At 44.5% G+C, this 21106-nt stretch overlaps 1 protein-coding gene across 4 annotated transcripts in view; it reads right to left on the bottom strand.

Moving 5' to 3' along the window:
• ECRG4 (ECRG4 augurin precursor) overlaps positions 1-7484 on the bottom strand; it is a 43338-nt gene extending 35854 nt beyond the window's left edge. The window contains exons 1-2 of one of the 4 annotated variants that reach the window (XM_077958586.1): positions 7359-7484; positions 6472-6589 (exon numbers count right to left, since the gene is read on the bottom strand). The gene's annotated coding sequence lies outside the window, so the exon portion shown is untranslated. The remainder of the gene's footprint in view (positions 1-6471; positions 6590-7358) is intronic. The other 3 variants (XM_077958585.1, XM_077958587.1, XM_077958590.1) reach the window with 3 other exon arrangements.
• Positions 7485-21106: the final 13622 nt, after the last annotated feature.

Raw genomic sequence — 21106 nt, 5'->3', positions numbered from 1 at the left:
TACACAGTTCTGGAGGTCAGGAGTCCGAAGTCAGTTTTCCGAGCAGAAATCGAGGTGTGGGCGCAGCTGTGCTCCCCCAGGAGGCTGTCTGGGAGAGCCTGCTCCGTGGCCTCTTGGCCCATGGCTCAGCCTCCCTCCTCTAACCCAGCAGAGGAGCATCCTGCATCAGTGGTGATATCATCGCCTTCTGAGTCGGACCTCCCTCCGCCTCCCTGTTATAAGGACTCTAGTAATTGTATTTAGGGGACCCCAAGTAATCCAAGCTCCTCTCCCCATCTCAAGATCCTGAATCACGGCTGCATCTCTTTTGCCATCTAACGGCACAATCACAGGATCCAGGGATTAGAACACGCACCTCTGGGAACCATTATTTAGCTGACCCTGCTATGCAGGAGGTGAGAGAAGGAGCCAATGTGGAGATTGGAAGGGAACAGGCTCCCGTGTTCACGAGGAAGTACACGGAGGCCCTTCCAGCTTTTTCATATTTTCAAGCAAATCCAACTGCTGCTCATTCAAAGTCCCTCTATGTATATGTGGGGCAGGCCGGATGGCAGTGAGGCTGACAGGCAGACACTCAGGTCTGAACCTTACATCACTGCTTCTCAAAGTGGAATCACTGGACCAGCAGCCTCGGCCTCACCTGGGAATTTGTTAGAAATGCAAATTTTGGATTCCACCCCAGACCTCCTGGATCAGATACTCTGAGGTGGTTTTAAAAGGCCTCCAGGGGATTCTGATGCTGGCCCTTCATAGCTCCAGTTTGAGCAAAGGACCTTAGAGGAAAAGATAAGGCCTGGGATTGGATCCTGGAGCAGGGGTTCTCAGCACTGGCTGCAGATTCTAACCACTTGGGGGGGTGGGCTTTGAAAAGTAGGCCGTAAATCAGAGCCTCTGGGGATGGGGCCCAGGCAAGGAAAGCTTTTTTTTTTTTTTTTAAGTTCCCAGGTGATTCTTACCTGCAATCAGCTTTTAGAGCCACTCACAGTGCACAACCCTCACCCCACGCTTTGGCCTTGTGGGGAAGATTGGGACTCAGTAAATCAGTGTTTCTTAAACTTAGGACAACATCAGAATCACCTGGAGAGTCTAAGACACAGATTCCGAGGCCCACCCCCAAGTCACTCGTGTAGTTGGTCTGGGGTAGGGCCTGAGACTTGGCATTTCTAACACATTTCAGGGTGACGTTGATGCTTTCGGTCCAGGAGCCACACTTGGAGGAATGTTGCATTCATGCATGGTTTTTATTATTATTATTATTATGCTTTAAGTTCTGGGATACATTGTGCAGAAGAAGGTTCATTACGTAGGTATACACACCTGCCATGGTGGTTTGCTGCATCCATCAACCCGTTATCTACATTAGGTATTTCTCCTAATGTTATCCCTCCTCTAGCCCCTCAACCCCCAACAGGCCCCAGTGTGTGATGTTCCCCTCCCTGTGTCCATGTGTTCTCATTGTTCAACTCCCACTTATGAGTGAGAACATCACGCATGATTTTAATACCAACAGCCTACTCAGAATACCTTTCCCAGACCAAGTTAAAACCACAGAGCCTAAAAGCCTTAGAAATTACTTGATTTGCTTCTTTCCCCTGATTTTGTTTTTTAGGGCAAATGCCATTGGAACTTAGCGGTTGATATTATCGTGTTCATGACTTAAAGATGCAAGAAACCTTGTAGAGATGGAGTTCGAGAGGGTAGTGAAGGGAGAAGGTCATTGAAAATAGGTGGGCTGGGGAAAGAAAACCAGAAATGACCCTAGACTCCCTCACAACTTTGCCAGTGTCTGGCCATAGTTTCAGAGGGCGGGGGAAGAGGGAGAGAAGCAGTAGCAGTGATTCAGCATGATGCTCTTGATTTAGTGACTAACCCTCCAATGGTCTGAGATAGCACTCAACTTTTTGTTATTAAGGTAATTTTCAGTTTGAGTCAACAATTTAAATCAGCATCTCTCCAGACGTCACCTGGTGGTCCTCTCTGCCCCTTGACAGGTAGATCCCATTGCCTTGAAATCCTCCATCCCAGGACTAGTGTTGAGTTGCCCTACTGAGGATTCCTGTTAATTCCCAAAAAACGTCAATCCTTGTAGGTCTTTATTAAATAAAATGGCTTAAAAGCTTTGACATCTTACATTCCTCTTTCTTTACCCCAATGTAAAACTTAGCCTCTTCATCAGTTTTCTATTAAAATTTTAAAAATTCACACCCACCCAGAGTTTGAATGATTAAGGAGGCGTTGCTGAAGAAGGAAGCTTTCTCACACCCCTTCACAATTTTCCTACCACTCTCCACTTGACTTCCTGGGCCTTCCCTCTCCCACTTCTTATCTGCATTCCTCTCATGAGCAAAACTTATCCTTGTACAAAACATATCCCTCTTTTTATGTCATATCTAGAGGATGAGGAATCACCTTTTGCAGTAGGGAGCACGGAGGCTCAGCCTGGATTCCAGAAGCACTCATCAAAGCACATCTTCCAAATTCATTGTTAGATTTTTGATACAATTCAGAGAATTTCTGGTGAACAAAATTTTTCTTTACCTTGGCATAAATGTTAGCTGTATTTATCCATTCCACTTTAAGTAAACTTTATATTTTAAAATCGTTTTAGATGTACAGGAAGTTGCAAAGCAAACACAGAGTTTTTATAGCCCCACACCCAGTTTCCCCTATTGTTAATATCTTACATTCCTATGGCACATTTGTCACAATTAATGAACTAACACTGACGCATACTTATTATTAATCAAGTCCAGGCTTTACCCAGATTCCCTTCATTTTTGTTTTGTTTCATTTTGTTTTTTAGATGGAGTCTCGCTCTGTTGCCCAGGCTGGAGTGCAATGGTGCGATCTCGGCTCACTACAACCTTCGCCTCCTGGGTTCAGGCAATTTTCCTGCCTCAGTCTCCTGAGTAGCTGGGATTACTGATGCCTGACATCACACTCAGCTAATTTTTGTATTTTTAGTAGAGATGGGGTTTCACCATGTTGGCCAGGCTAGTTTCGAACTCCTGACCTCAAGTGATCTGCCCGCCTCAGCCTCCCAAAGTGCTGGGATTATAGGTGTGAGCCACTGTGCCCGGCCCCCACTTCGTTTTCATGTAATGTCTGTCTTCTGTCCCAGGATCCCATCCAGGATATATTATATTAAGTTGTCGTGTCTCCTTTGGCTCCTCTTGGCTCTGACAGTTTCTTAGACTTTGCTTGTCTTTGGTGACCTCTCCAGTTTTAAGGAGAGGTCAGGTATTTTGCAGAAAGGCCCTTCAATTTACTTTTGTCTGACACATTTCTTATGATTAGACTGGGGTTAGGATTTTGGGAGGAAGATCTCAGAAGTAACATGCCATTCTCACTGCATCACATCAAGGGTCCATACATCAGCATGACTTATCACTGTTGATGTTGGCCTTCATGACCTGGCTGAGGCAGTCTCTGTCCCAACCCTGATATTTTCCACACCCTACTCATTGGAAGGAAGTCACTAGGCACAGCCTACACTTACTTGTGGGAAGTTATGTCCCACCTCTTTGAGAAGCAAGTATCTACATAGATTATTTGAAATTCTGAATACGAGATTTGTCTGTTCTACCCTGTGTATTTAGCTATTCAATCACTTATTTATCTAACTACAGACACACAGTTATTATTTTATACTTTGGGTTATAATCCAAATTACATTATTTACTTTGTTGCTCAAATGGTTCTGGATTTGGCCATTGGGAGCCCTTTCTGTTGTCTCCTGTGTTTTTTAGATGTAACCCCATGCTTTTGTGATTTTTAATTTGTTTTGTTTGTTTGTTTTGAGATGGAGTCTTGCTCTGTCACCCAGGCTGGAGTGCAATGGCGCGATCTAAGCTCACTACAACCTCTGCCTCCCGAGTTCAAGCAATTCACCCATCTCAGTCTCCCAAGTAGCTGTGATTGCAGGCATTTGCCATCATACCTGGCTAATTTTTTGTATTTTTAATAGAGACAGGGTTTCACCATGTTGGTCAGGCTGATCTTGAACTCCCGACCTCAAGTGATCCACCTGCATTGGCCTCCCAAGTGCTGGGATTACGGGCCTGAGCCACCGCGCCTGGCCACATGCTTTTGTTTTCTGAGGTCCTTCTTATCTTCTGTGATTATAAGAGGTTCCAGGTTCATCTCCAGGTGCATTTCCCATCACATCCTTAAACTCAGCCATTTCTCCAAGGAGCTCTGGTTCCTTTAATGGCATTAGAAACCAAAATCAGGGTGGTGAGTGTGCTTGTTGTTACCAGGGTTCATTGAGTCTAGGCCCTCTCAGCAGACAGAGTTTGGAAATATATGAGGGTGTGTCTACCTGTGTATGTACACATATCCAGAATTATTTCCATAATTATCCATCTGTATTGATGTTAAGCTAAACATGAGTCTAGACTAATGTCTCATACTGTCTCTCACAGAGCACCACATGGTTCATTCTAGGCACTTCCTTGGCTTTCTGTAACCATTTACTCCAATAGAGAGAAACCTGCCTCCCACCATCCATCATCTTTTACTAATATTCTTAATCCAGGTATACATGTAGAGAAGTATCAAAATTGTTAACCCAAAGCACATAAGAACAACTTTATCAGCTGGAGTATAGTATTTCTGTATTGTTTCTTTTGTCTTTAGTCCTGCAGGCTCCACTCATTTCCAAAGTTACTTAGGTCTGCACCTTTTCTCCTGCCACCTTCAGTGAGGTTATGCCACATTGTAATACAGTTAGATTCTTTTGCCACAGGCTGGATTCCATCCTGGGATTACCAATCTCCTAATTGATAAATCCATAATGTCATGTCTCCACAACTACAGTGTCTTATGAAATAATTTCATGGCCATACAACAATTCTGGATGCTTTCCCTATTCCTCCCCTCTCTTTCCCCAATCCCCTGATGAACATGAATGTGTTTTCTATCTTTATAATTCTTCCCTTACCAGAATATTACAAAATGAAATCATACAATATGCAGTCTTTTCATGATGCCTCCTTTCACTTAGCAATATGCGTTCAAGATTCATCCACATTGTTTTTTGGACTGAGGGTCCATTCCTTTTTAATTGTTAAATAGTATTCCACTGTATGGATATACCATAGATTGTTTATTCACCCACCTGTTAAAGGACATCTCAGTTGCTTCCATGTTGGCAATCATGGATAAAGCTGCTGTAAACATTTGAGTGCCAACTGTTGTGCAGACGTAAGTTTTCAAATCAGTCGGGTAAATACTTTGGAGTGCAATTGCTGCATTATATCGTGAGAGTATGCTTAGCTTTGTAGAAACTGTCAGACTGTCTTCCAAAGTGGCTGAACCATTTTGCTTTCCCACCAGCAATGAATGAGACTTCTGTTGCTCCATATCCTCACCAGAAATTGCTATTGCCAGCTACTGGAATTTTCGCCATTCTAATAGGTGTATACTTGTGTCCCATTATCGTTCATTCCACTTTTAAAAATCCACTTTGGAGCATGGCCAATTTGGAAAAAAATTTTCACTGGCCCTGGATTTGACATTTTTTTTTGTTTTGTTGTGTTTTGTTTTTTCTTTGAGATGGAGTCGCCCAGGCTGGAGTGCAGTGGCACATGTTCTCGGCTCACTATAACCTCCGCCTCCTGCCTCCCAGGCTCTAGCAATTCTCCTGCCTCAGCCTCCTTAGTAGCTGGGATTACAGGTGCCTGCCACAATGCCTGGCTAATGTTTTGTATTTTTAGTAGAGACGAGGTTTCACCATGTTGGCCAGGCTGGCCTCGAACTCCTGACCTCAGGTGATCCACCCGCCTCCGCCTCCCAAAGTGCTGGGATTACAGGTGTGAGCCACCGCACCCGGCTGACATTGTTTTTTTAAAGATAAGATTTTACGTGTCCTTTGCAGTGACATGGATGTAGCTGGCGGCCATTATTCTAAGCGAATTAATGAAGGAAGAGAAAATCAAACACCACATGTTCTCACTTATAAGTGGGAGCTAAACCTTGGGTACTCATGAACAAAATGATGGCAGCAATAGAAACTGGGGCAGAAAGTGAGGGAGCAAGGGTTGCATTAAACAGCGAAACTCTGTCTCAAAAAAAAAAAAAAGTCTAAATTTTTTTTAAAAGATTTTTTTCAAGGCCAAAAGTCCTAATGGATACAGCAGCAACTGAATCCTCAGTGTACCTGAGTCCACGGGCTTTGTTAGTATGTAAACAGAAGTGTCCGATTGCTTAACGCCTATAAGGAAATAATAAAGTGAACAGAGAATGGGGCAGAATACAAGATCAGCTTTGGTCAGAGCAAAAAATATTTTTTTAATACTTCATTCAAATAATTAGGCCAAGCATTGTGACTCACGCCTGTAATCCCAGCACTTTGGGAGACTGAGGTGGGTGGATTGCTTGAGCCCAGGAGTTTCAGACCACCCTGGACAACATGGTGAAACCCTGTCTCTACAAAAAGTACAAAAATTAACGGGGCATGCTGGCACATACCTGTCATCCGAGCTACTTGGAGGTTCAGTCAGGAGTATTGCTTGACCCCAGGAGGCAGAGGTTACAGTGAGCCCAAGATCATGCCATTGCACTGTAGCCTGGGTGACAGAGTGAGACCCTATCTCAAAAAAATAATAATCACAGTTAAGAAACATGCAAGTAAAGAGGCAAAAACCTGTTAATGATGGGATGCATTGGGAGATGGTATGGAATTCCCACTCGGTACAGCACCATTTGTTTACGAACAAAGATTCAAAGGTAAAAGTCCACCCGCCATCTCTGATGAACTGTTTCACGACTACAAAGTTCCCTGCAGTGTGATGCAAGTTTTCAATGCCCTGATGCTGACAGCAGCTGGCTGGGGGCGGAGTGGGAGGGGAAGATGAGTGGGGACCGTAAGGGACGGTCCCCACCAATCCCACACTCATCTCTCTGAGTAAAGACGAGCCCCTAAGCCACGGGGGCCTCCGCTTGGCTAGTTGCTCGGCCGGCCTATTAATACTTGACTATTTAGTACAGGGGCCAGGACAGGGACAGTGCCACCCCAGGCCTGGACAGCACAATGCCAGGTAGTGCTTCTGCTGCGCTGTGCCTGATTCACAGGCCTGATGGCTTCTCTAGGAGTCCCATCCTGAAGGCACGAGCTAGTCTATTTCAGGCAAGTTCTTCCTGTTTTCCAGTAGTCCCTGACTTACTTGGCTCCCCTCCCTCCTTCCTTACATTCCAGGCACAGATCTGTTTACACAACTGTACTTGATCTGAGAGAACAGTAGATGCCGGAAAAGGAAGCGTGAGCTCCCACAGCTCCCCTGCACCCCTGCCTTCTTCCTCGCCCACCCTCCCCTTCCCACTCTTTCCCCTCTCCCCTTCCTCCTCCCCTTACTCACCGTTCATAAAATCTTTGGATCAGCCACACAATCACATTCTGCAGCTTGAATCAAGATCTCCGGTCTCAGAGGAGACACCGCTGCACCCTCTGCTGACCTAGAAAATCTCCCCATCCTTCCTGTACATGGCGTGTCTATTTTTAAAAGCCAGGAATAATTTTCTATTCCAGAATTTTCAACTGCAGTTTTAAAAATCTACCTAAAATGACATGGATGGATCTCAAAGTATCATGTTTTATATGAAAGAAACCAGACGTTCAAAAGTACACTGTATGTTCTATTTTATATGAAGTTCAAGAACAGGCAAAAAGAAGCCATGGTGAGAGAGGTCGGAACCGTGGTTAAACCTGGAGTGTGGGGTATTGGCTGGAAGAAACACAATGGTACATTCTGGATGTAGGAAATGTTTCATACCTTGATCAGGGTTGTGGTTACATGAGGGGTGTGTGTGTGTGTGTGTGTGTGTGTGCCTAAAAAGTCATCAAGCTTCACACTACATTGTGCACTTTATATCAATTATATCTCAAAGAAGAGAAGTACAGGAGAAAGTTTCCCTGAAGTGAATGGACTAAACTGTGAACACTGAGCGCAAAATAATAGATAGAAATCCCCTAGAGCCCTTCATTGAACAGAAGCCCAGAGAGGCTAAATGGCTTGCCTGCAAACACATAGCCAGTTAGGGCCAGACTCTGATAAGAGGCAACAGAATATGCTGCTTAGTTCCCTATGGCTGGGATAATTTCCTCTATCTAGGTAGTTTTCTTGTTTTCAAAGGGAGGTTTTAAGATATTTTCTTATTGGAAGGGGTTGATCAGATTACAGCACCTGGACCCATCTAATTCCACGAGATGTAGGTCAGAGTACGCTAAACACCTCATTCTACAATCTGTGGATGTCCACACCCTGCCCAAGATTGTTGCTAGGAAAATTGGACTGGTGAGGTGTGCCCGGATTTACTCCTTCTCCTGCTCATATACTATAAGGTCCCAAATCTCTGTTCTTCCCAGACAAAAAATATGTATCTATATTTAAAACTTCTTCCTTGATTTCCACATGGAGTCACAGAGCGGATATTTATCATGCATTTTAATCCAGGCTTCCTAGATTTGAGATCTCGAACACCTGGGAGTCTCCGTGGAACTGGTTTGCGGTGCCAGCCTCTCTTGCCTCCATAGCTCAGGCAAATCTCCCAGGGACAGAGAGATGAACTCACCGGAGACCCTGAATCAGGGCTAGTGACACTGGTGAAGGTGGTGGCAGCTACACACTGATTTCAGAGAGAGCAGTGGCAGGGCCTTAGGCAAGGTGGCCTATTTCCAGCCATAAAGTTTATCTCATCAACTGGCTCTGGACGTCTTGGAGAAGTAACTCGGCTGGTTAACCCTAAGGGGAGGTGAGGTATGGAGGGCATGGGTGTTGATGGGAGACCAGGCAGCCACAGAGGTGGCCTTGGAGGCCCACCTCCAAGGAGATGATGGTGCATACTGAGGCATCTATGCTAGAAATGACCACAGTGTGGGTTCCACCGGGCCCATTCTGGGGTGATCTGGGCATGACCCTTTACCATAAAGTCTCCAGCCCAGTTCTCTGGTCCCCAGGAGTTCTTCAATCCAGCTAATATCCTTTACCAAATGCATTTGCTCCTCAACTAGCCAGAACAGGTTTCTGTTGCTTACAGCTTGGAACCTGGCAGGATGATGGTAATTCTGAATGAAATAAACCCTGCCGAAAATTTGGAGGAAACAGGATTGCTTATATCACGTCAATGCAGACAAGCAAGTTTCCATCGAACCTGAGATGTCCATGTCCTCAAACCCCTTTGGAAGCTCCACCAGGCACTTCTCCCCCATCATGCACCCTCGCCCTGCCCTGAAAAGGCCCCAGGCTCACCAGATCAGGCCAGCTCCTTTCACTGCTTCCTGCCTTTCAGAAGCAAAGCAAAAGTTCTCTCATTTTCTCCAGCCAGAGTGCCTGGGCCACCTCTGGGGCTGCCTGGTCTCCCGCCAACACCTACGCCCTCTGTACCTCACCTTCCCTTAACAGTTAACCAGGAGAGTTGGTTCTCCAAGAAGGCTGGAGCCAGCTAGTGAGATAATAACTCTTATGACAGGAAATCGGTCACAGAGGTGTGAGCAGAGGTGTGGCTATATGGTGGTATGCCTTCTGTCCTCTTGTGTGGCAAGCCTAGAGGCCAAGTGACGATGGAGGTGCAACAGACGGTAGGAGCCAAGGTCCAAGTCACACCTTTAAGGACAGCCATGACTCCTCTTTTGACCAGGACAGACAAGGGAAAAACCTTTCACTGTGTTGGAGAGATTCGGACGTTGAAGGTGGCCATGTTTAGCCTTCCTGGGTAGTACGCTAAATAAAGAAACGCTAGTCACATCCAGTGACCCATGGGGGCATATACCTTGGGTGCTGAAACACTGAAAACGTATTTTCTTTTTTAAAAAGTGTTTGTTTATTTATTTTTATTTTAATAAGATTCAGGAGTACAAGTGCAGTTTTGTTACACGAATATATTGCGTGATGCTGAGGTTTGAACTTCTAGTGTACTCATCACCCAAACAGTGAACACTGTACTCCATAGGTAATTTTTAAACTCTCACCCCCCTGACCCTCCCCACTTTTAGACTCTCCAGTGCCTATTACTCCACTCTGTGTATCCATGTGTACCATTGTTTAGTTCCAACTTATAAGTGAGAACATGCAGTATTTGATTTTGTGTCTCTGAGTTATTTCACTTAGGGTAATGGCCTTCAGCTCCATCCATGTTGCTGCAAAAGACATGATTTCATTCTTTTTATGGTTACGTAGTATATTCCATGGTGTATATATACCACATTTTTTCTTTCTTTCTTTTTTCTTTTTTTTTTTTTGAGATGTTATCTCGCTCTGTTGCCCAGGCTAGAGTGCAATGGTGAGGTCTCAGTTCACTGCAACCTCTGTCTCCTGGGTTCAAGTGATCCTCTTGTCTCAACCTCCTGAGTAGCTGGGACTACAGGCATGTGCCACCACACCTGGCTAATTTTTGTATTTTTGGTAGAGATGGGGTTTCACTATGTTGGCCAGTCTGATCTTGAACTCCTGATCTCAGGTGATCCACCCACCTTGGCCTCCCAAAGTGCTGGGATTATAGGTGTGAGCCATCGCGCATGGCCTATACCACATTTTCTTAATGCGGTCATCCATTGTGGGACACTTAGGTTGGTACCATGGTTTGCTGTTGTGAATAGTACTGTGATAAGTATACGATTGCAGGTGTCTTTTTCATATAATGATTTATGTTCCTCTGGGCAAATACTGAGTAGTGGTATTGCTGGATTGAATGGTAGTTCTATTTTTAGTTCTTTGGGGAATCTCCATAGTGTGAAAAACGTATTTTCTCATATAAAAACAGGGTCCCCGTGGCCAGGTATGAGAAGTATGCTGGTGACATGGGAGATCAGAGTGGGGCAGCGCTGAAGGATGCTCCTTCGATGCCCAGCAGCCACGTGCCTCTTCCATTTCCCATGGCCTCTGCTCTTTGGCAGGTCTCTGTGTCAGTCGCTTCCAACTTGGTGTAACTTTTAAAAATGTGTTGTGAGTCCTTAGGTCTTGCATTTCATCCTTATCTCTCTTCAGGGAATTAAAGTACTTGGCTTTGGGATTATGGGTTTCAGAAAGGAATTGAGGGGAGGTCCTTTGAGGAATACAACATCTTTTCTGCCTCGACAACACTCAGATGACCCATGTATGGTAAGTTGACTGTGGCTGTGAACCCATCACAATGTACACAGGAATGAGACCGATTCCTAAACCAATGATTTTTGTGGAACTTGGGAGTTCATTTCACCCAGCCTCTCTTCCTTCCAGGACGGGATTCCCCTCCCAGTGTGCTGGTAGTCACAATTTGAGGCCGAGTTAGGTCATCTTGCAATGCAGAGGACCTTTTCACACCCAGGGTGACCTCTCCCACCGCTGGACAATGGTAATTTGGAAATTTCTCCTAGTTTTATCCGCAAGCCCAACCTTCTTTAACTCACTGACATAGTTCTACTATCATAAAACATTAGAGCCCCACCTGTCGCCCACTTAACCACATCCTTCTGTGTCCTAATCGCCTTTCTATTTCATGTCTGTTTCCAACCTTTCTTTTCTCTTTACTCTGATTTTACTATCTAGCTCCTGGAATTTCATTTGGTCTTGTTGGGTCATATGAATCTTTGTAAGTTGCTGTCGATCCTTTTTGAAATAAAACAGGTTAAAGGAAAAGAAAAAGAAAGGAAATGCCCCCATGAGATACACAGAATAAGTCAAAGCTTTTTTTTCACATCAACCTGTCAAATATTTGAAGGCAGCTGGCCAATATCCCATTGGGCCTCCTCTCCTAAAGACACACATTGTGAATGTGTTCAGTCCTTCCACACATCAGAAGGTTTCCAGATTCTTCTCCATCGCAGGTTGGCCTCCTCCAGGGCTTCTCTGGTTAGCTAACGAGCTCCATTAAAATTCCTGGTGGGACTGAGGCCTGCTGAGACCTCATGTGAGGGGACATGGGCAGTCCTGGTATTTCCTGCATGCCTGACCTTGTGCATCTGATACCAGGCTTCAGAGTGCGGACAGCTTCACCACCACCTGCTGCTGCAATGTACTTAAGTCCTTGCAGAAACTTGTGTCCACAGCTCTTTTTCTGACTACACAGGAATATTTCCTTTATTATCTTAAAGCAGTTTCTCAAACATTTGAAACCAATAGTCCCCTTTTCACATACCTAAAATTCTTATGCCTCCTTTTAATGTTATTTTAAGTTTCCAAGAGGTGTTTTTTTCGATACAAAGTTATAATATTGTACATCCTCCTATGCATCCTCCATCTGCAGGGTGTCGCCTCCTCTGAGAAGCACTAGAGTCATATCTTCATCTTTCTGACCAAATGTGCCATCATCCTGCTGGATCACCCACCTTCACTAGGGCTCTAAAGAGCTTTTGGTTGGTTCCAAAAATAAAAACATTCCCAAGGATGAATATTTGTTAATACTGGGAATTACCCCCCAAAATACCAGGCAGAGTCTAAACTCAATGTCCCGAAAGCAGTGGACTGGAATAAATGCTCAGGCTCTCAGAGCACCTATCTGAAGGGGATCACACTCATTTATCAGGGGAAAAAAAAAAAAGTCAACCACATTATTACTTTCTAGTCATATTTTTTTATTCAGGCCCACACATGAGAGCTTCTCCAGGGCAGAATTCTGCAAGGGAAAAGAGGTGACACCTCTGTGAACAAGAAAATGCTTTTCCCTGGTGCCTAGGGGGACATATGCTCAGTATTTCTAATTTCTGAAATTCAAAGCAGTGAATAGTGGTTTCTCACAAAGTTAAAGGCAGGATTTAAAATCTGGTTTAGATCTCATTTGTAGCCAGAGGAGGTTGAGAAAGAAAGAAAACAAGAAAGGAGGAGAGAGGGAAGCAGAGAGAGAGAAAGACAGAGAAAGAGGCAGAGAGGGACAGCAAACGGGGAGAGACAGAGAGGAGAAAGAGATGAAGACATAGAAGGGGAGAGAGAGAAGGAGAAAGACAGAGAGAGGAAAGAGAGACAGAGAGAGACAGACAGAGAGGGAGAGAGAGAACATAATTGGAAAAGTTAAGAAAGATCTCTCCCACCACAGTGTCTGTACTAACACCCCAAACTCAGCCCGCATCCCAGAAAAAGAGAATAAGGAAAGGGAAGGATGCATTTAGAAATAGAGCATCAGGTCAGAAGAGCTTAGTGAAGGACGCTTATGAGCTAAATTAGGGTTCCATGAGCCAACCTTCACCATAGGTCCCTGTTGACTTCACACCCTCAGTCAAGGCACCTGCTAGATGCTCCCGGGGTCCCTGATTTCACAGGCCCCAAGGCCCTGCCTGAGGGACAGAACAGCCCAGGGTGGGGAATGAGGCAATCGAAACCAGGGAACTCCTTGAGCTGCTGGTGTAGGCGGAGAGCAGAAGGGAGAACACATCTCCTCACACACTTCTTACGTCTACCTTTTACCTTGCAGGAAAACGTCAAACGTCTTATTTATTCTAGCCAGGAATACAAGGCAGATTTCAAATTTTGGAAAGGAAAGAGCAACCTCATATTCATTTAAAATCATAATTTAAATCATACTTCTCCCCTCCCCCTTCTACTCCCCAACTTTGGGCTAGCTGAAGCTGGTTTTAGGGCATTCCATTCCAAGTCTGCATTCACAGATTTGCAACTTGAGTGAACTGAGCTGGGTAAAAAAATAACCCAACTTCGGATGAGGACACCCGTGGGTGCTGCCTTGTCCTCATTCCTCAAGGGGAAGAGTGTGCAGCAAGAATGCTTGTGACTGCTCAGACGCTGGCTCAGGCACGAAGTCTTCCAGTCCTGATGATGGCGCCATTTTTCTTTCAAGACCAATTGCTAAGTCCCGCAGGATTTCAGGCTTCATCAGAGATATGAAGAGTGAGCAAAAACCTTCCCGATACCAGTTCCCAGGTCTAGGGAAAACACTCACACTTCCTCTGGGAGGTTTCCTGGCTCCTCTGATGTGGTTACAAGAAACAAACTGATAGTAGTTAACCAATGTGATAGCAGAAATCCACGGCAGGCAGAATAATGGCCCCAAAGATGTCCACATCCTAATCTTTAGAACCTGTGAATATATTAGGTTACATGTCAAAGGGCTATCAAGGTTGCAGATGGAATTCAGACAGCTAATCAACTGACTGTCTTGGATTTGCAGGTGGGCCCATTGTAGTTGCAAGGGTCTTTATAAGTGGAAAAGGGAGGCAGGAGAGAGAGAACCAGGGAAATGCAGCATGAAGAGGACTCAGCCTGACCTTGCTGGCTCTGAAGGTGGAGGAAGGGGCCACAGCCAAGGAATGCAGGTGGCCTCTAGAAGCCGGAAGAGGCGAGGAAACAGATCATCACCTGGAAGGAAGACAGCACTGCCAACACCGTGATTGTAACCTAGTGATTAAATCATAAACCAGTAAAATTTGGGGGGTGAGATAGGCTCAGAGTGCAAGGGATAAAGGACAGGAATGACTATCACTTTTTATGTGTTTTGACTTTTGTTTTTTCTTTTGAGACAAGCTCTTGCTCTGTCGCCCAGGTGGAGTGCAGTGGTACACTCACAGCTCACTGCAGCCTCAGTCTCCTGGGCTCAAGCAATCCATTCCTCACACCTCAGCCTCCCGAGTAGCTGGGACTATAGGTGTGCACCACCATGCCAGGCTAATTTTTGTATTTTTTTAGAGATGGGGTTGTGCCATGTTGCCAGGTCTGGTCTCAAATCCCTGAGCTCAAGCAATCTTCCTGACATGGCCTCCTGAAATGCTGGGATTACAGGCGTGAGCCACTGTGCCTGGCCAGTTTCGACTTTTGAATTATGTGTTTTACATATTCAAAAATAAAATTAAATCAAAAAGTTTTTTAGAAGGACCCTAAACTTGGATAAACACAACAGAATGATCATATTATCTACTAAACTGGTAACATAAGTACATAGAAAAAAAGAATTAAGTAACTTAAAAGCAGAGCTCCAAGCACACACATTGAGTGGGACTTATTCTAAGGGTAAAAAGAGCTGCAAAGAAATCTTGATCTTAAGAGTTTTGTTGTCAGTACCGGTATTGATATTGTGATTCTGGAATATTTTGAGTTATGTCCTAGAATAAAGCAATGAGTAAGGAAGAAGAGAGATACAAATATGGTGTGGAGGATATTGAGGAAGAACTAGGCAGTGTATTTGTTTTAAATTGTCTTTTGAATTGAAGGTATCAGTATAAATCCAGGATTCCAAAAATACATTCCTTAGCTTTCTCCACTGAAAGGGAGACACATTGAGGCCCTCATAGCAATGAGCATATATAGGCTGCAGATCTTGGTTTCTTTCACCCGGATCTAAGTATCACTCTCTATCAAAAGGAGCCAGGATTCCTTGGTAAATAGCTAATTTGGGTGTTGAGCAGGAAAAATATAAGGTGAACCTGGAAGTACTCAAAGACCATGGTGACCGCTAAAAAGCAGTCCAGCTAGGAACCAAACCCAGGTCTTCAAATGTCAAACCCAGCAATTATTTCTACTTCACTGCCCTGTATTTCCCACCATGAAATCTGCTCCCTACTTTACAGAGTCTATGTTTTGGTATCACTTTTAAGTATTACAATATTTAAATTTTAAATATTAAATATTATCTTTCTCATTTTAGTGGTATCTTTCTCATATTAAAGGAGAAGAAATCTTCTTCCTTTAATAGAAATAAAGCTTTTGAAAAGCCAATCGCCAGCCTACCTGAGCATACAGGATTAGGGTCTGAACTTTTTTATGTTCTTGAGCAGCGTGCCCCATCCTTTTTGGCACCAGGGACCAGTTTCATGGAAGACAATTTTTCCACGGACAGGGATTAGGGGGAGTATAAGGGTGGGAAGGGTGGTTTTGGGATGAAACTGTTCCACCTCAGATCATCAGGCATTAGATTCTCATAAGGAGTGTGCAACCTAGATCCCTCACATGTGCAGCTCACAATAGGGTTCGTGCTCCTTCGAGAACTAATGCTGGGCTGATCTGACAGGAGGCACGGCTCAGGCAGTAATGCTCGCTCACTCACCTGCCACTCACCTCTTGCTGTGCAGCCCGGTTCCTAACAGGCCACAAACTGGTGCCAGTCTGCAGCCTGGGGGTTAGGGACCCCTGTTCTTGAGCTCCAAAGCATGCCTGCTAAAACCCTGCTCTGAACATCCAGACCCAGCCTAGGGTAAGGAGATAACTCAGGGAGATGGATCCTTCTGCAGCGTTGCCTCCTGGTTGAGGGTGGTTATTTTTGCTCTGCGTTAGTTACCTTGGTTCTTTATCTGCAGAAGGAGCAAATGGGAAAAAAGGGGAAAGAGCATGATACTTTTTTAAATAAATTGAATATTGACCCTGGCTAACAAAGATTTTGGCAGCACAGATTGAAATGCATTCCTGAAACAGTCTGGAAGATCTCCTTAATATGCATCAAGTGCACCAAATTCAAAAGCTATTACCTCCTACATTTTCCTTCCAGCCACAGGAGGCCCCGCCCTTCGTAAAACAAACAGTTGTCAGGGGGCCGATTCTCCAGTACGGTCACTGTGCAGTGCTTCAACATTTGTTATCACCACACCATTAATTTCCACACACATCTGCTTGAGGATTTCTTCCTGCCCCCGATGGCATGTTCATCTCCATCTAATTCACATTTTATTGCCCTTGTCTTGCCCCTAGCAAGCGTTATCAAGTGCTATAAGCATTCCAGAGCTGTGCCAGGTGGCCGGGAGGCCCTCAGCCCCGTTCCCCGTGGTTTGAGTCTGCACTTACAGCTTTAATTTCCAGTCAGCTGTAACTCAGGACCACAAATGGCCAAATTGAAACGGCTCACTCACTTCCAAAAAGCATCTCACCAGTAGCTCCTAATTACAGAGCCCGAGTGCAAACAACCCTGCCTCGCTTGGAAGAGAAGTGAGGTCTCCTTCTCTCTGCTTATTTCGGATACCCTGGGTCACTGAACAACTAAATCTACACCGGAGGATGGCTGCTCCCATTTCCCAGGGGGCCTGGCAGAGGTCCCAAAAGGCAGTTTCCCAGCCATGCCTCGTGTGGAGGTCCTGAGAAACTTTGGCTGAGATCAAGCCCCGCCTGGGCTGCTGCAATATTTTCCAGCCAGTTCCTCTCAAAATTGAGAAGTGTGCAGACCATCTTAAAGGGAAAAAAAAGCTGTGCACAAATTAAGAATACAACTCAAAGGATCCTTTTTAAATAGCATGCAAAAACAAACAAACAAAAAACCCCTAAAATCTTATTCCATGCAAATGCCCTTTAACTGCATTAGCACTGCAAGAGTTCTGTCTATATAACTGGTATAATTTAGAATGTGCCTGCAGCCCTGGTGCAGTTTGGGAATGAATCTATGCCTTATTTTTAGAACTGCTCTGCAAGGAGTTATAAAAGGATTCACACTCATACCTTCTTATTGCACCAGGCAGACCCGCCTCCTCTCGATTCTAACAATACCTCACCTAAAACCTGCTGTCCAGCATTTCTTTTGACCCTCACAACCATCCCTGAGGCTGGCAGGACTCCTCTAGAGTTTTCAGAAGTGAGAGAAGTCACTGGCCCAGGGTCACAGGAGTAATAGCCACAAGGTTGGACCCTACGCATTGCTGTTTTGGCAGGGCAAAAAGAATCCAACGGCAGTAATATCTTATGGTTCAGCCTAATGGAAGCTGGCCCAGAGCCTGGGATTTCTGACTCCCCATGGAATGTTTTTCTGTTAAGCTGAGATACTTCTAAAACAAAGTTAGGTTTGTTAAGTAACTCATGGGATAGCTCTGTAATGAATTACTAGGTACCCATTAAAGTCGGGATTTAAAAGGATGTGGGAAATAAGTTTCCTTCATTATATTTTTAGAAAAAAACAAAACTAGGATTATACAGTTTTTACTTCTTTAATTTTTTTATTCACATACCTTCTATCAAATGGAAGTATAAGATAGATTGAGAGAAGTCTAGCTTCACCCTTGCTCTCTCCATCTTCCCCTCCTTCCTCTTAAAGATAAGGATGCTATTCATTATATAATTGATCCTTCTGTGATATAAATATATATATATATTTGTATCCCCTCTTTCTTAGACAAATGGCAACATATTATATTTACCTTTCTATATTTTCTTTTTTTCTTTTTTTGAGATAGAGTCTCATTCATTCTTTTTTGCCCAGGATAGAGGGGTGTAGTGGTGCAGTCTCAGCTCACTGCACCTTCTGCCCCCAGGCTTAAGCTATTTTCCTGCCTCAGCCTCTGGAGTAGCTGGAATTACAGCCATATGCCACCACGCTCGGCTAAATTTTGTATTTTTAGTAGAGACAGGGTTTTGCCATGTTGGCCAGGCTGGTCTTGAACACCTGACCTCAAGCGATCCACCTGCCTCGGCCTCCAAAAATGGTGGGATTACAGGCATGAGCCACTGCACCCGGCCTGTATTTACTTTTCTCTACGTGCTTCTTTCAATTAACAATGTATCCTGGAGAACCCGAACCCGGCATAGTCGGATCTAGAGATCTTCCTACTTTGTTTTGAAAGCTGCACAGAACTCTGCCTGTCTCCCACTGGTGGACATTTGGGGCCATCACAAATAATGCTGCTGTGAATACTCCTTTGCATATGTCTTTTGTGGGGTCTTGCCTTTTTTTTGAGAGAGAGAGAGTTTCGCTCTGTCACCTGGGCTGGAGTGCAGTGGTGCGATCTCGGCTCACTGCAAGCTCCGCCTCCCGGATTCACGCCACTCTCCTGCCTCAGCCTCCCAAGTAGCTGGGACTGCAGGTACCCGCCACCACGCCCGGCTAATTTTTTGTATTTTTAGTAGAGACAGGGTTTCACCGTGTTAGCCATAATGGCCTCAATCTCCTGACCTCGTAATCTGCCTCATCCTCCCAAAGGGCTGGTATTACAGGCTCAAGCGCCCAGGATCTTGCCAATTTTTAAATAGATTCCTGGAAAGAACATTGCAAAAACAAAAGGTGAATGCATAGAGAATTTTATTAGCCACTGTAAAAGCCTCCTTTCACTTTCATAAGCTCCTGTTTCTCCAAGCCCACCCTCACTGTGTGCTACTCAACTCTGCGATTTGGTTAATCTGATAGTGAGACTTGGTAACTCAGGATAGTTTTTATTTGCATTTCTCCTCTCTGGCCCACTTTTCTATAGGATTGTTGGTCTTCTCTATTTTCAGAAGTTTTTTCTTTAGTAGAGCTATTGATCCTTTTAGGTGTGAGTTGCTGATATTTACTGCCAGTGTGCCATTTGTCTTTTTTCTTTGCTTCAGGTGTTTCTTGTCATACGGATTTTCTCTTTTAAAAATGGTATATAATCAAATACATAAATATTTTCCTATATTGCTTCTAGATTTTGAGTCATAGGTCAAAAGATCTCCCCTCTCCCAGGTGATGGAAGATAAGTTAACTTCAAAGGGAGCGAGACAGACAAGAGGAGCGCCGGAGCCAGACGGTGGGAGGAAGGACGTGGTGACTCCAGGGACACGGGGAGTGGGCTCCACAGGTAGTGGCTAAATAACAAGATGCCCAGCCTGGAGAGAGGCTCATGGGTGAGCCAGGGCAGGTGATCAGGTGTCAAAGGAAGTCCTGTAGGGACCCTGAGGGGGCTGAGATGAGACTAAAGACGGCCCCCAAGAAAAACGCACACTCATTCACAGGAAGCAGAGACAGCCCCAGGTTACACCAGGGCAGCCTCATGGCTGCTTACACCTCTCCCCAGAACAAAAAGTGGAAGAACAAAGCCCACTCCCCACTCCTTGCCCTGAGTTTTGGAGACATAGGTCAGACCTGTGATAGGGGAGGAGAGTTTTGAAACAGATATGAGATTGAGGTGCTACCTTGAACTAAATTTTTGTAACAGGAAGTGACCCTCAAATTATAGAATCTGCCCAAGTTGTTATGAATGGAGGCGTGACCCAGCTGGAGAAAGAGGTTGGATGTCACGTAACTCAGGGCAGTGATTGGAAAGCTCAAAGTCATTTTATGATTGTGTTCTGGTTGCACACACTTCGTCTTATTTAATCCGTAAAATAAGGTAGATATTATTGTCAAAATTTTATACTGGAGAAACTGAGGCTCAAAGAGTTAAGTGGCTTTCCCAAGTTCCTCTCCTAGTGAAGGTGTAACTCGAATTACTAACCAGTGGTCTTTGATTCCAAAGCCCATGCTGATGTCACTTCACAGTGTCTTCCCAACATGTGGCCCCAGCTGGCATATTGAACCTGTTCTACAAATTTTACTTCCAGTGCTCCTCTGTTGAATAATTATGGTTAAATTCAAGAACATTAAAAATTAGCCAGTGTGGTGATGTGCACCTGTAATCCCAGCAACTCAGGAGGCAGGAGAATTGCTTGAACCTGAGAGATGGAGGTTGTAGTGAGCCGAGATCGCACCATTGCGCTCCAGCCTGGGCAACAAGAGTGAAACTGTGTCTCCAAAAAAAAAAAAAAGTAAAAAGAACAGTATCATCTCAAATGGATTATTGGAAAAGAGATACTGTATACTCAACAGTAACTCTCCACAAATATAGAACAGGCTTATGCCGTGATCTGAAAAATCAAAGTGGGGTATTTCTTCTCTGCTTTTAAAGAATAAAGCAAATGTAAAAATAATTTCCTTGTAGTTCCACAATATAAAACCTAATTTGGAAAGGTCTGCCCCAGAGTTTGTCTATCAGGAAAAATAAGTAGCTAATGCCTGTGGAAAGTATGACATGGGCAGGTACATATCTTCACATCTGGAAACATAATTAGATTAGTCTCTTAATGTCTGACCACCAGATATAGTTCCCAGAGCTAAAACAATTACACCATAGAATGCATGCCTTAATCCAAAGCGCCATATCTTCAACTGAGCCACAAAGTCACCACCTCAGAGGAGACAGAAAAACACAGAACATAAATGTCTGAGTGTACAGATGTTCCTCACCTGACGATGACGGGTCTACGTCCCACCCAATAAGCCTATTGTAAGTGGAAAGTACTCAGTTGAAAAAGCACTTTATACACCTATCTTACTGAACATCATAGCTCAGCCTAGCCTACCCTCAACATGCTCAGAACGCATACGTTAGCCTACAGCTGGGCAAACTCAGCTAACACAAAGCCTGTTTTATAGTAAAGTGTTGAATATCTCATGTAAAAGTATTGTACCACATGTCACTAGCCCAGGACGGGATCAAAAT

Source organism: Macaca mulatta, chromosome 13 (genome assembly GCF_049350105.2).
Source record: "Macaca mulatta isolate MMU2019108-1 chromosome 13, T2T-MMU8v2.0, whole genome shotgun sequence".
NCBI classification, from domain to species: domain Eukaryota; kingdom Metazoa; phylum Chordata; class Mammalia; order Primates; family Cercopithecidae; genus Macaca; species Macaca mulatta.
The sequence above is the reverse complement of the archived record's forward strand: the minus strand, read 5'-3'. Positions and strand labels throughout refer to the sequence as shown.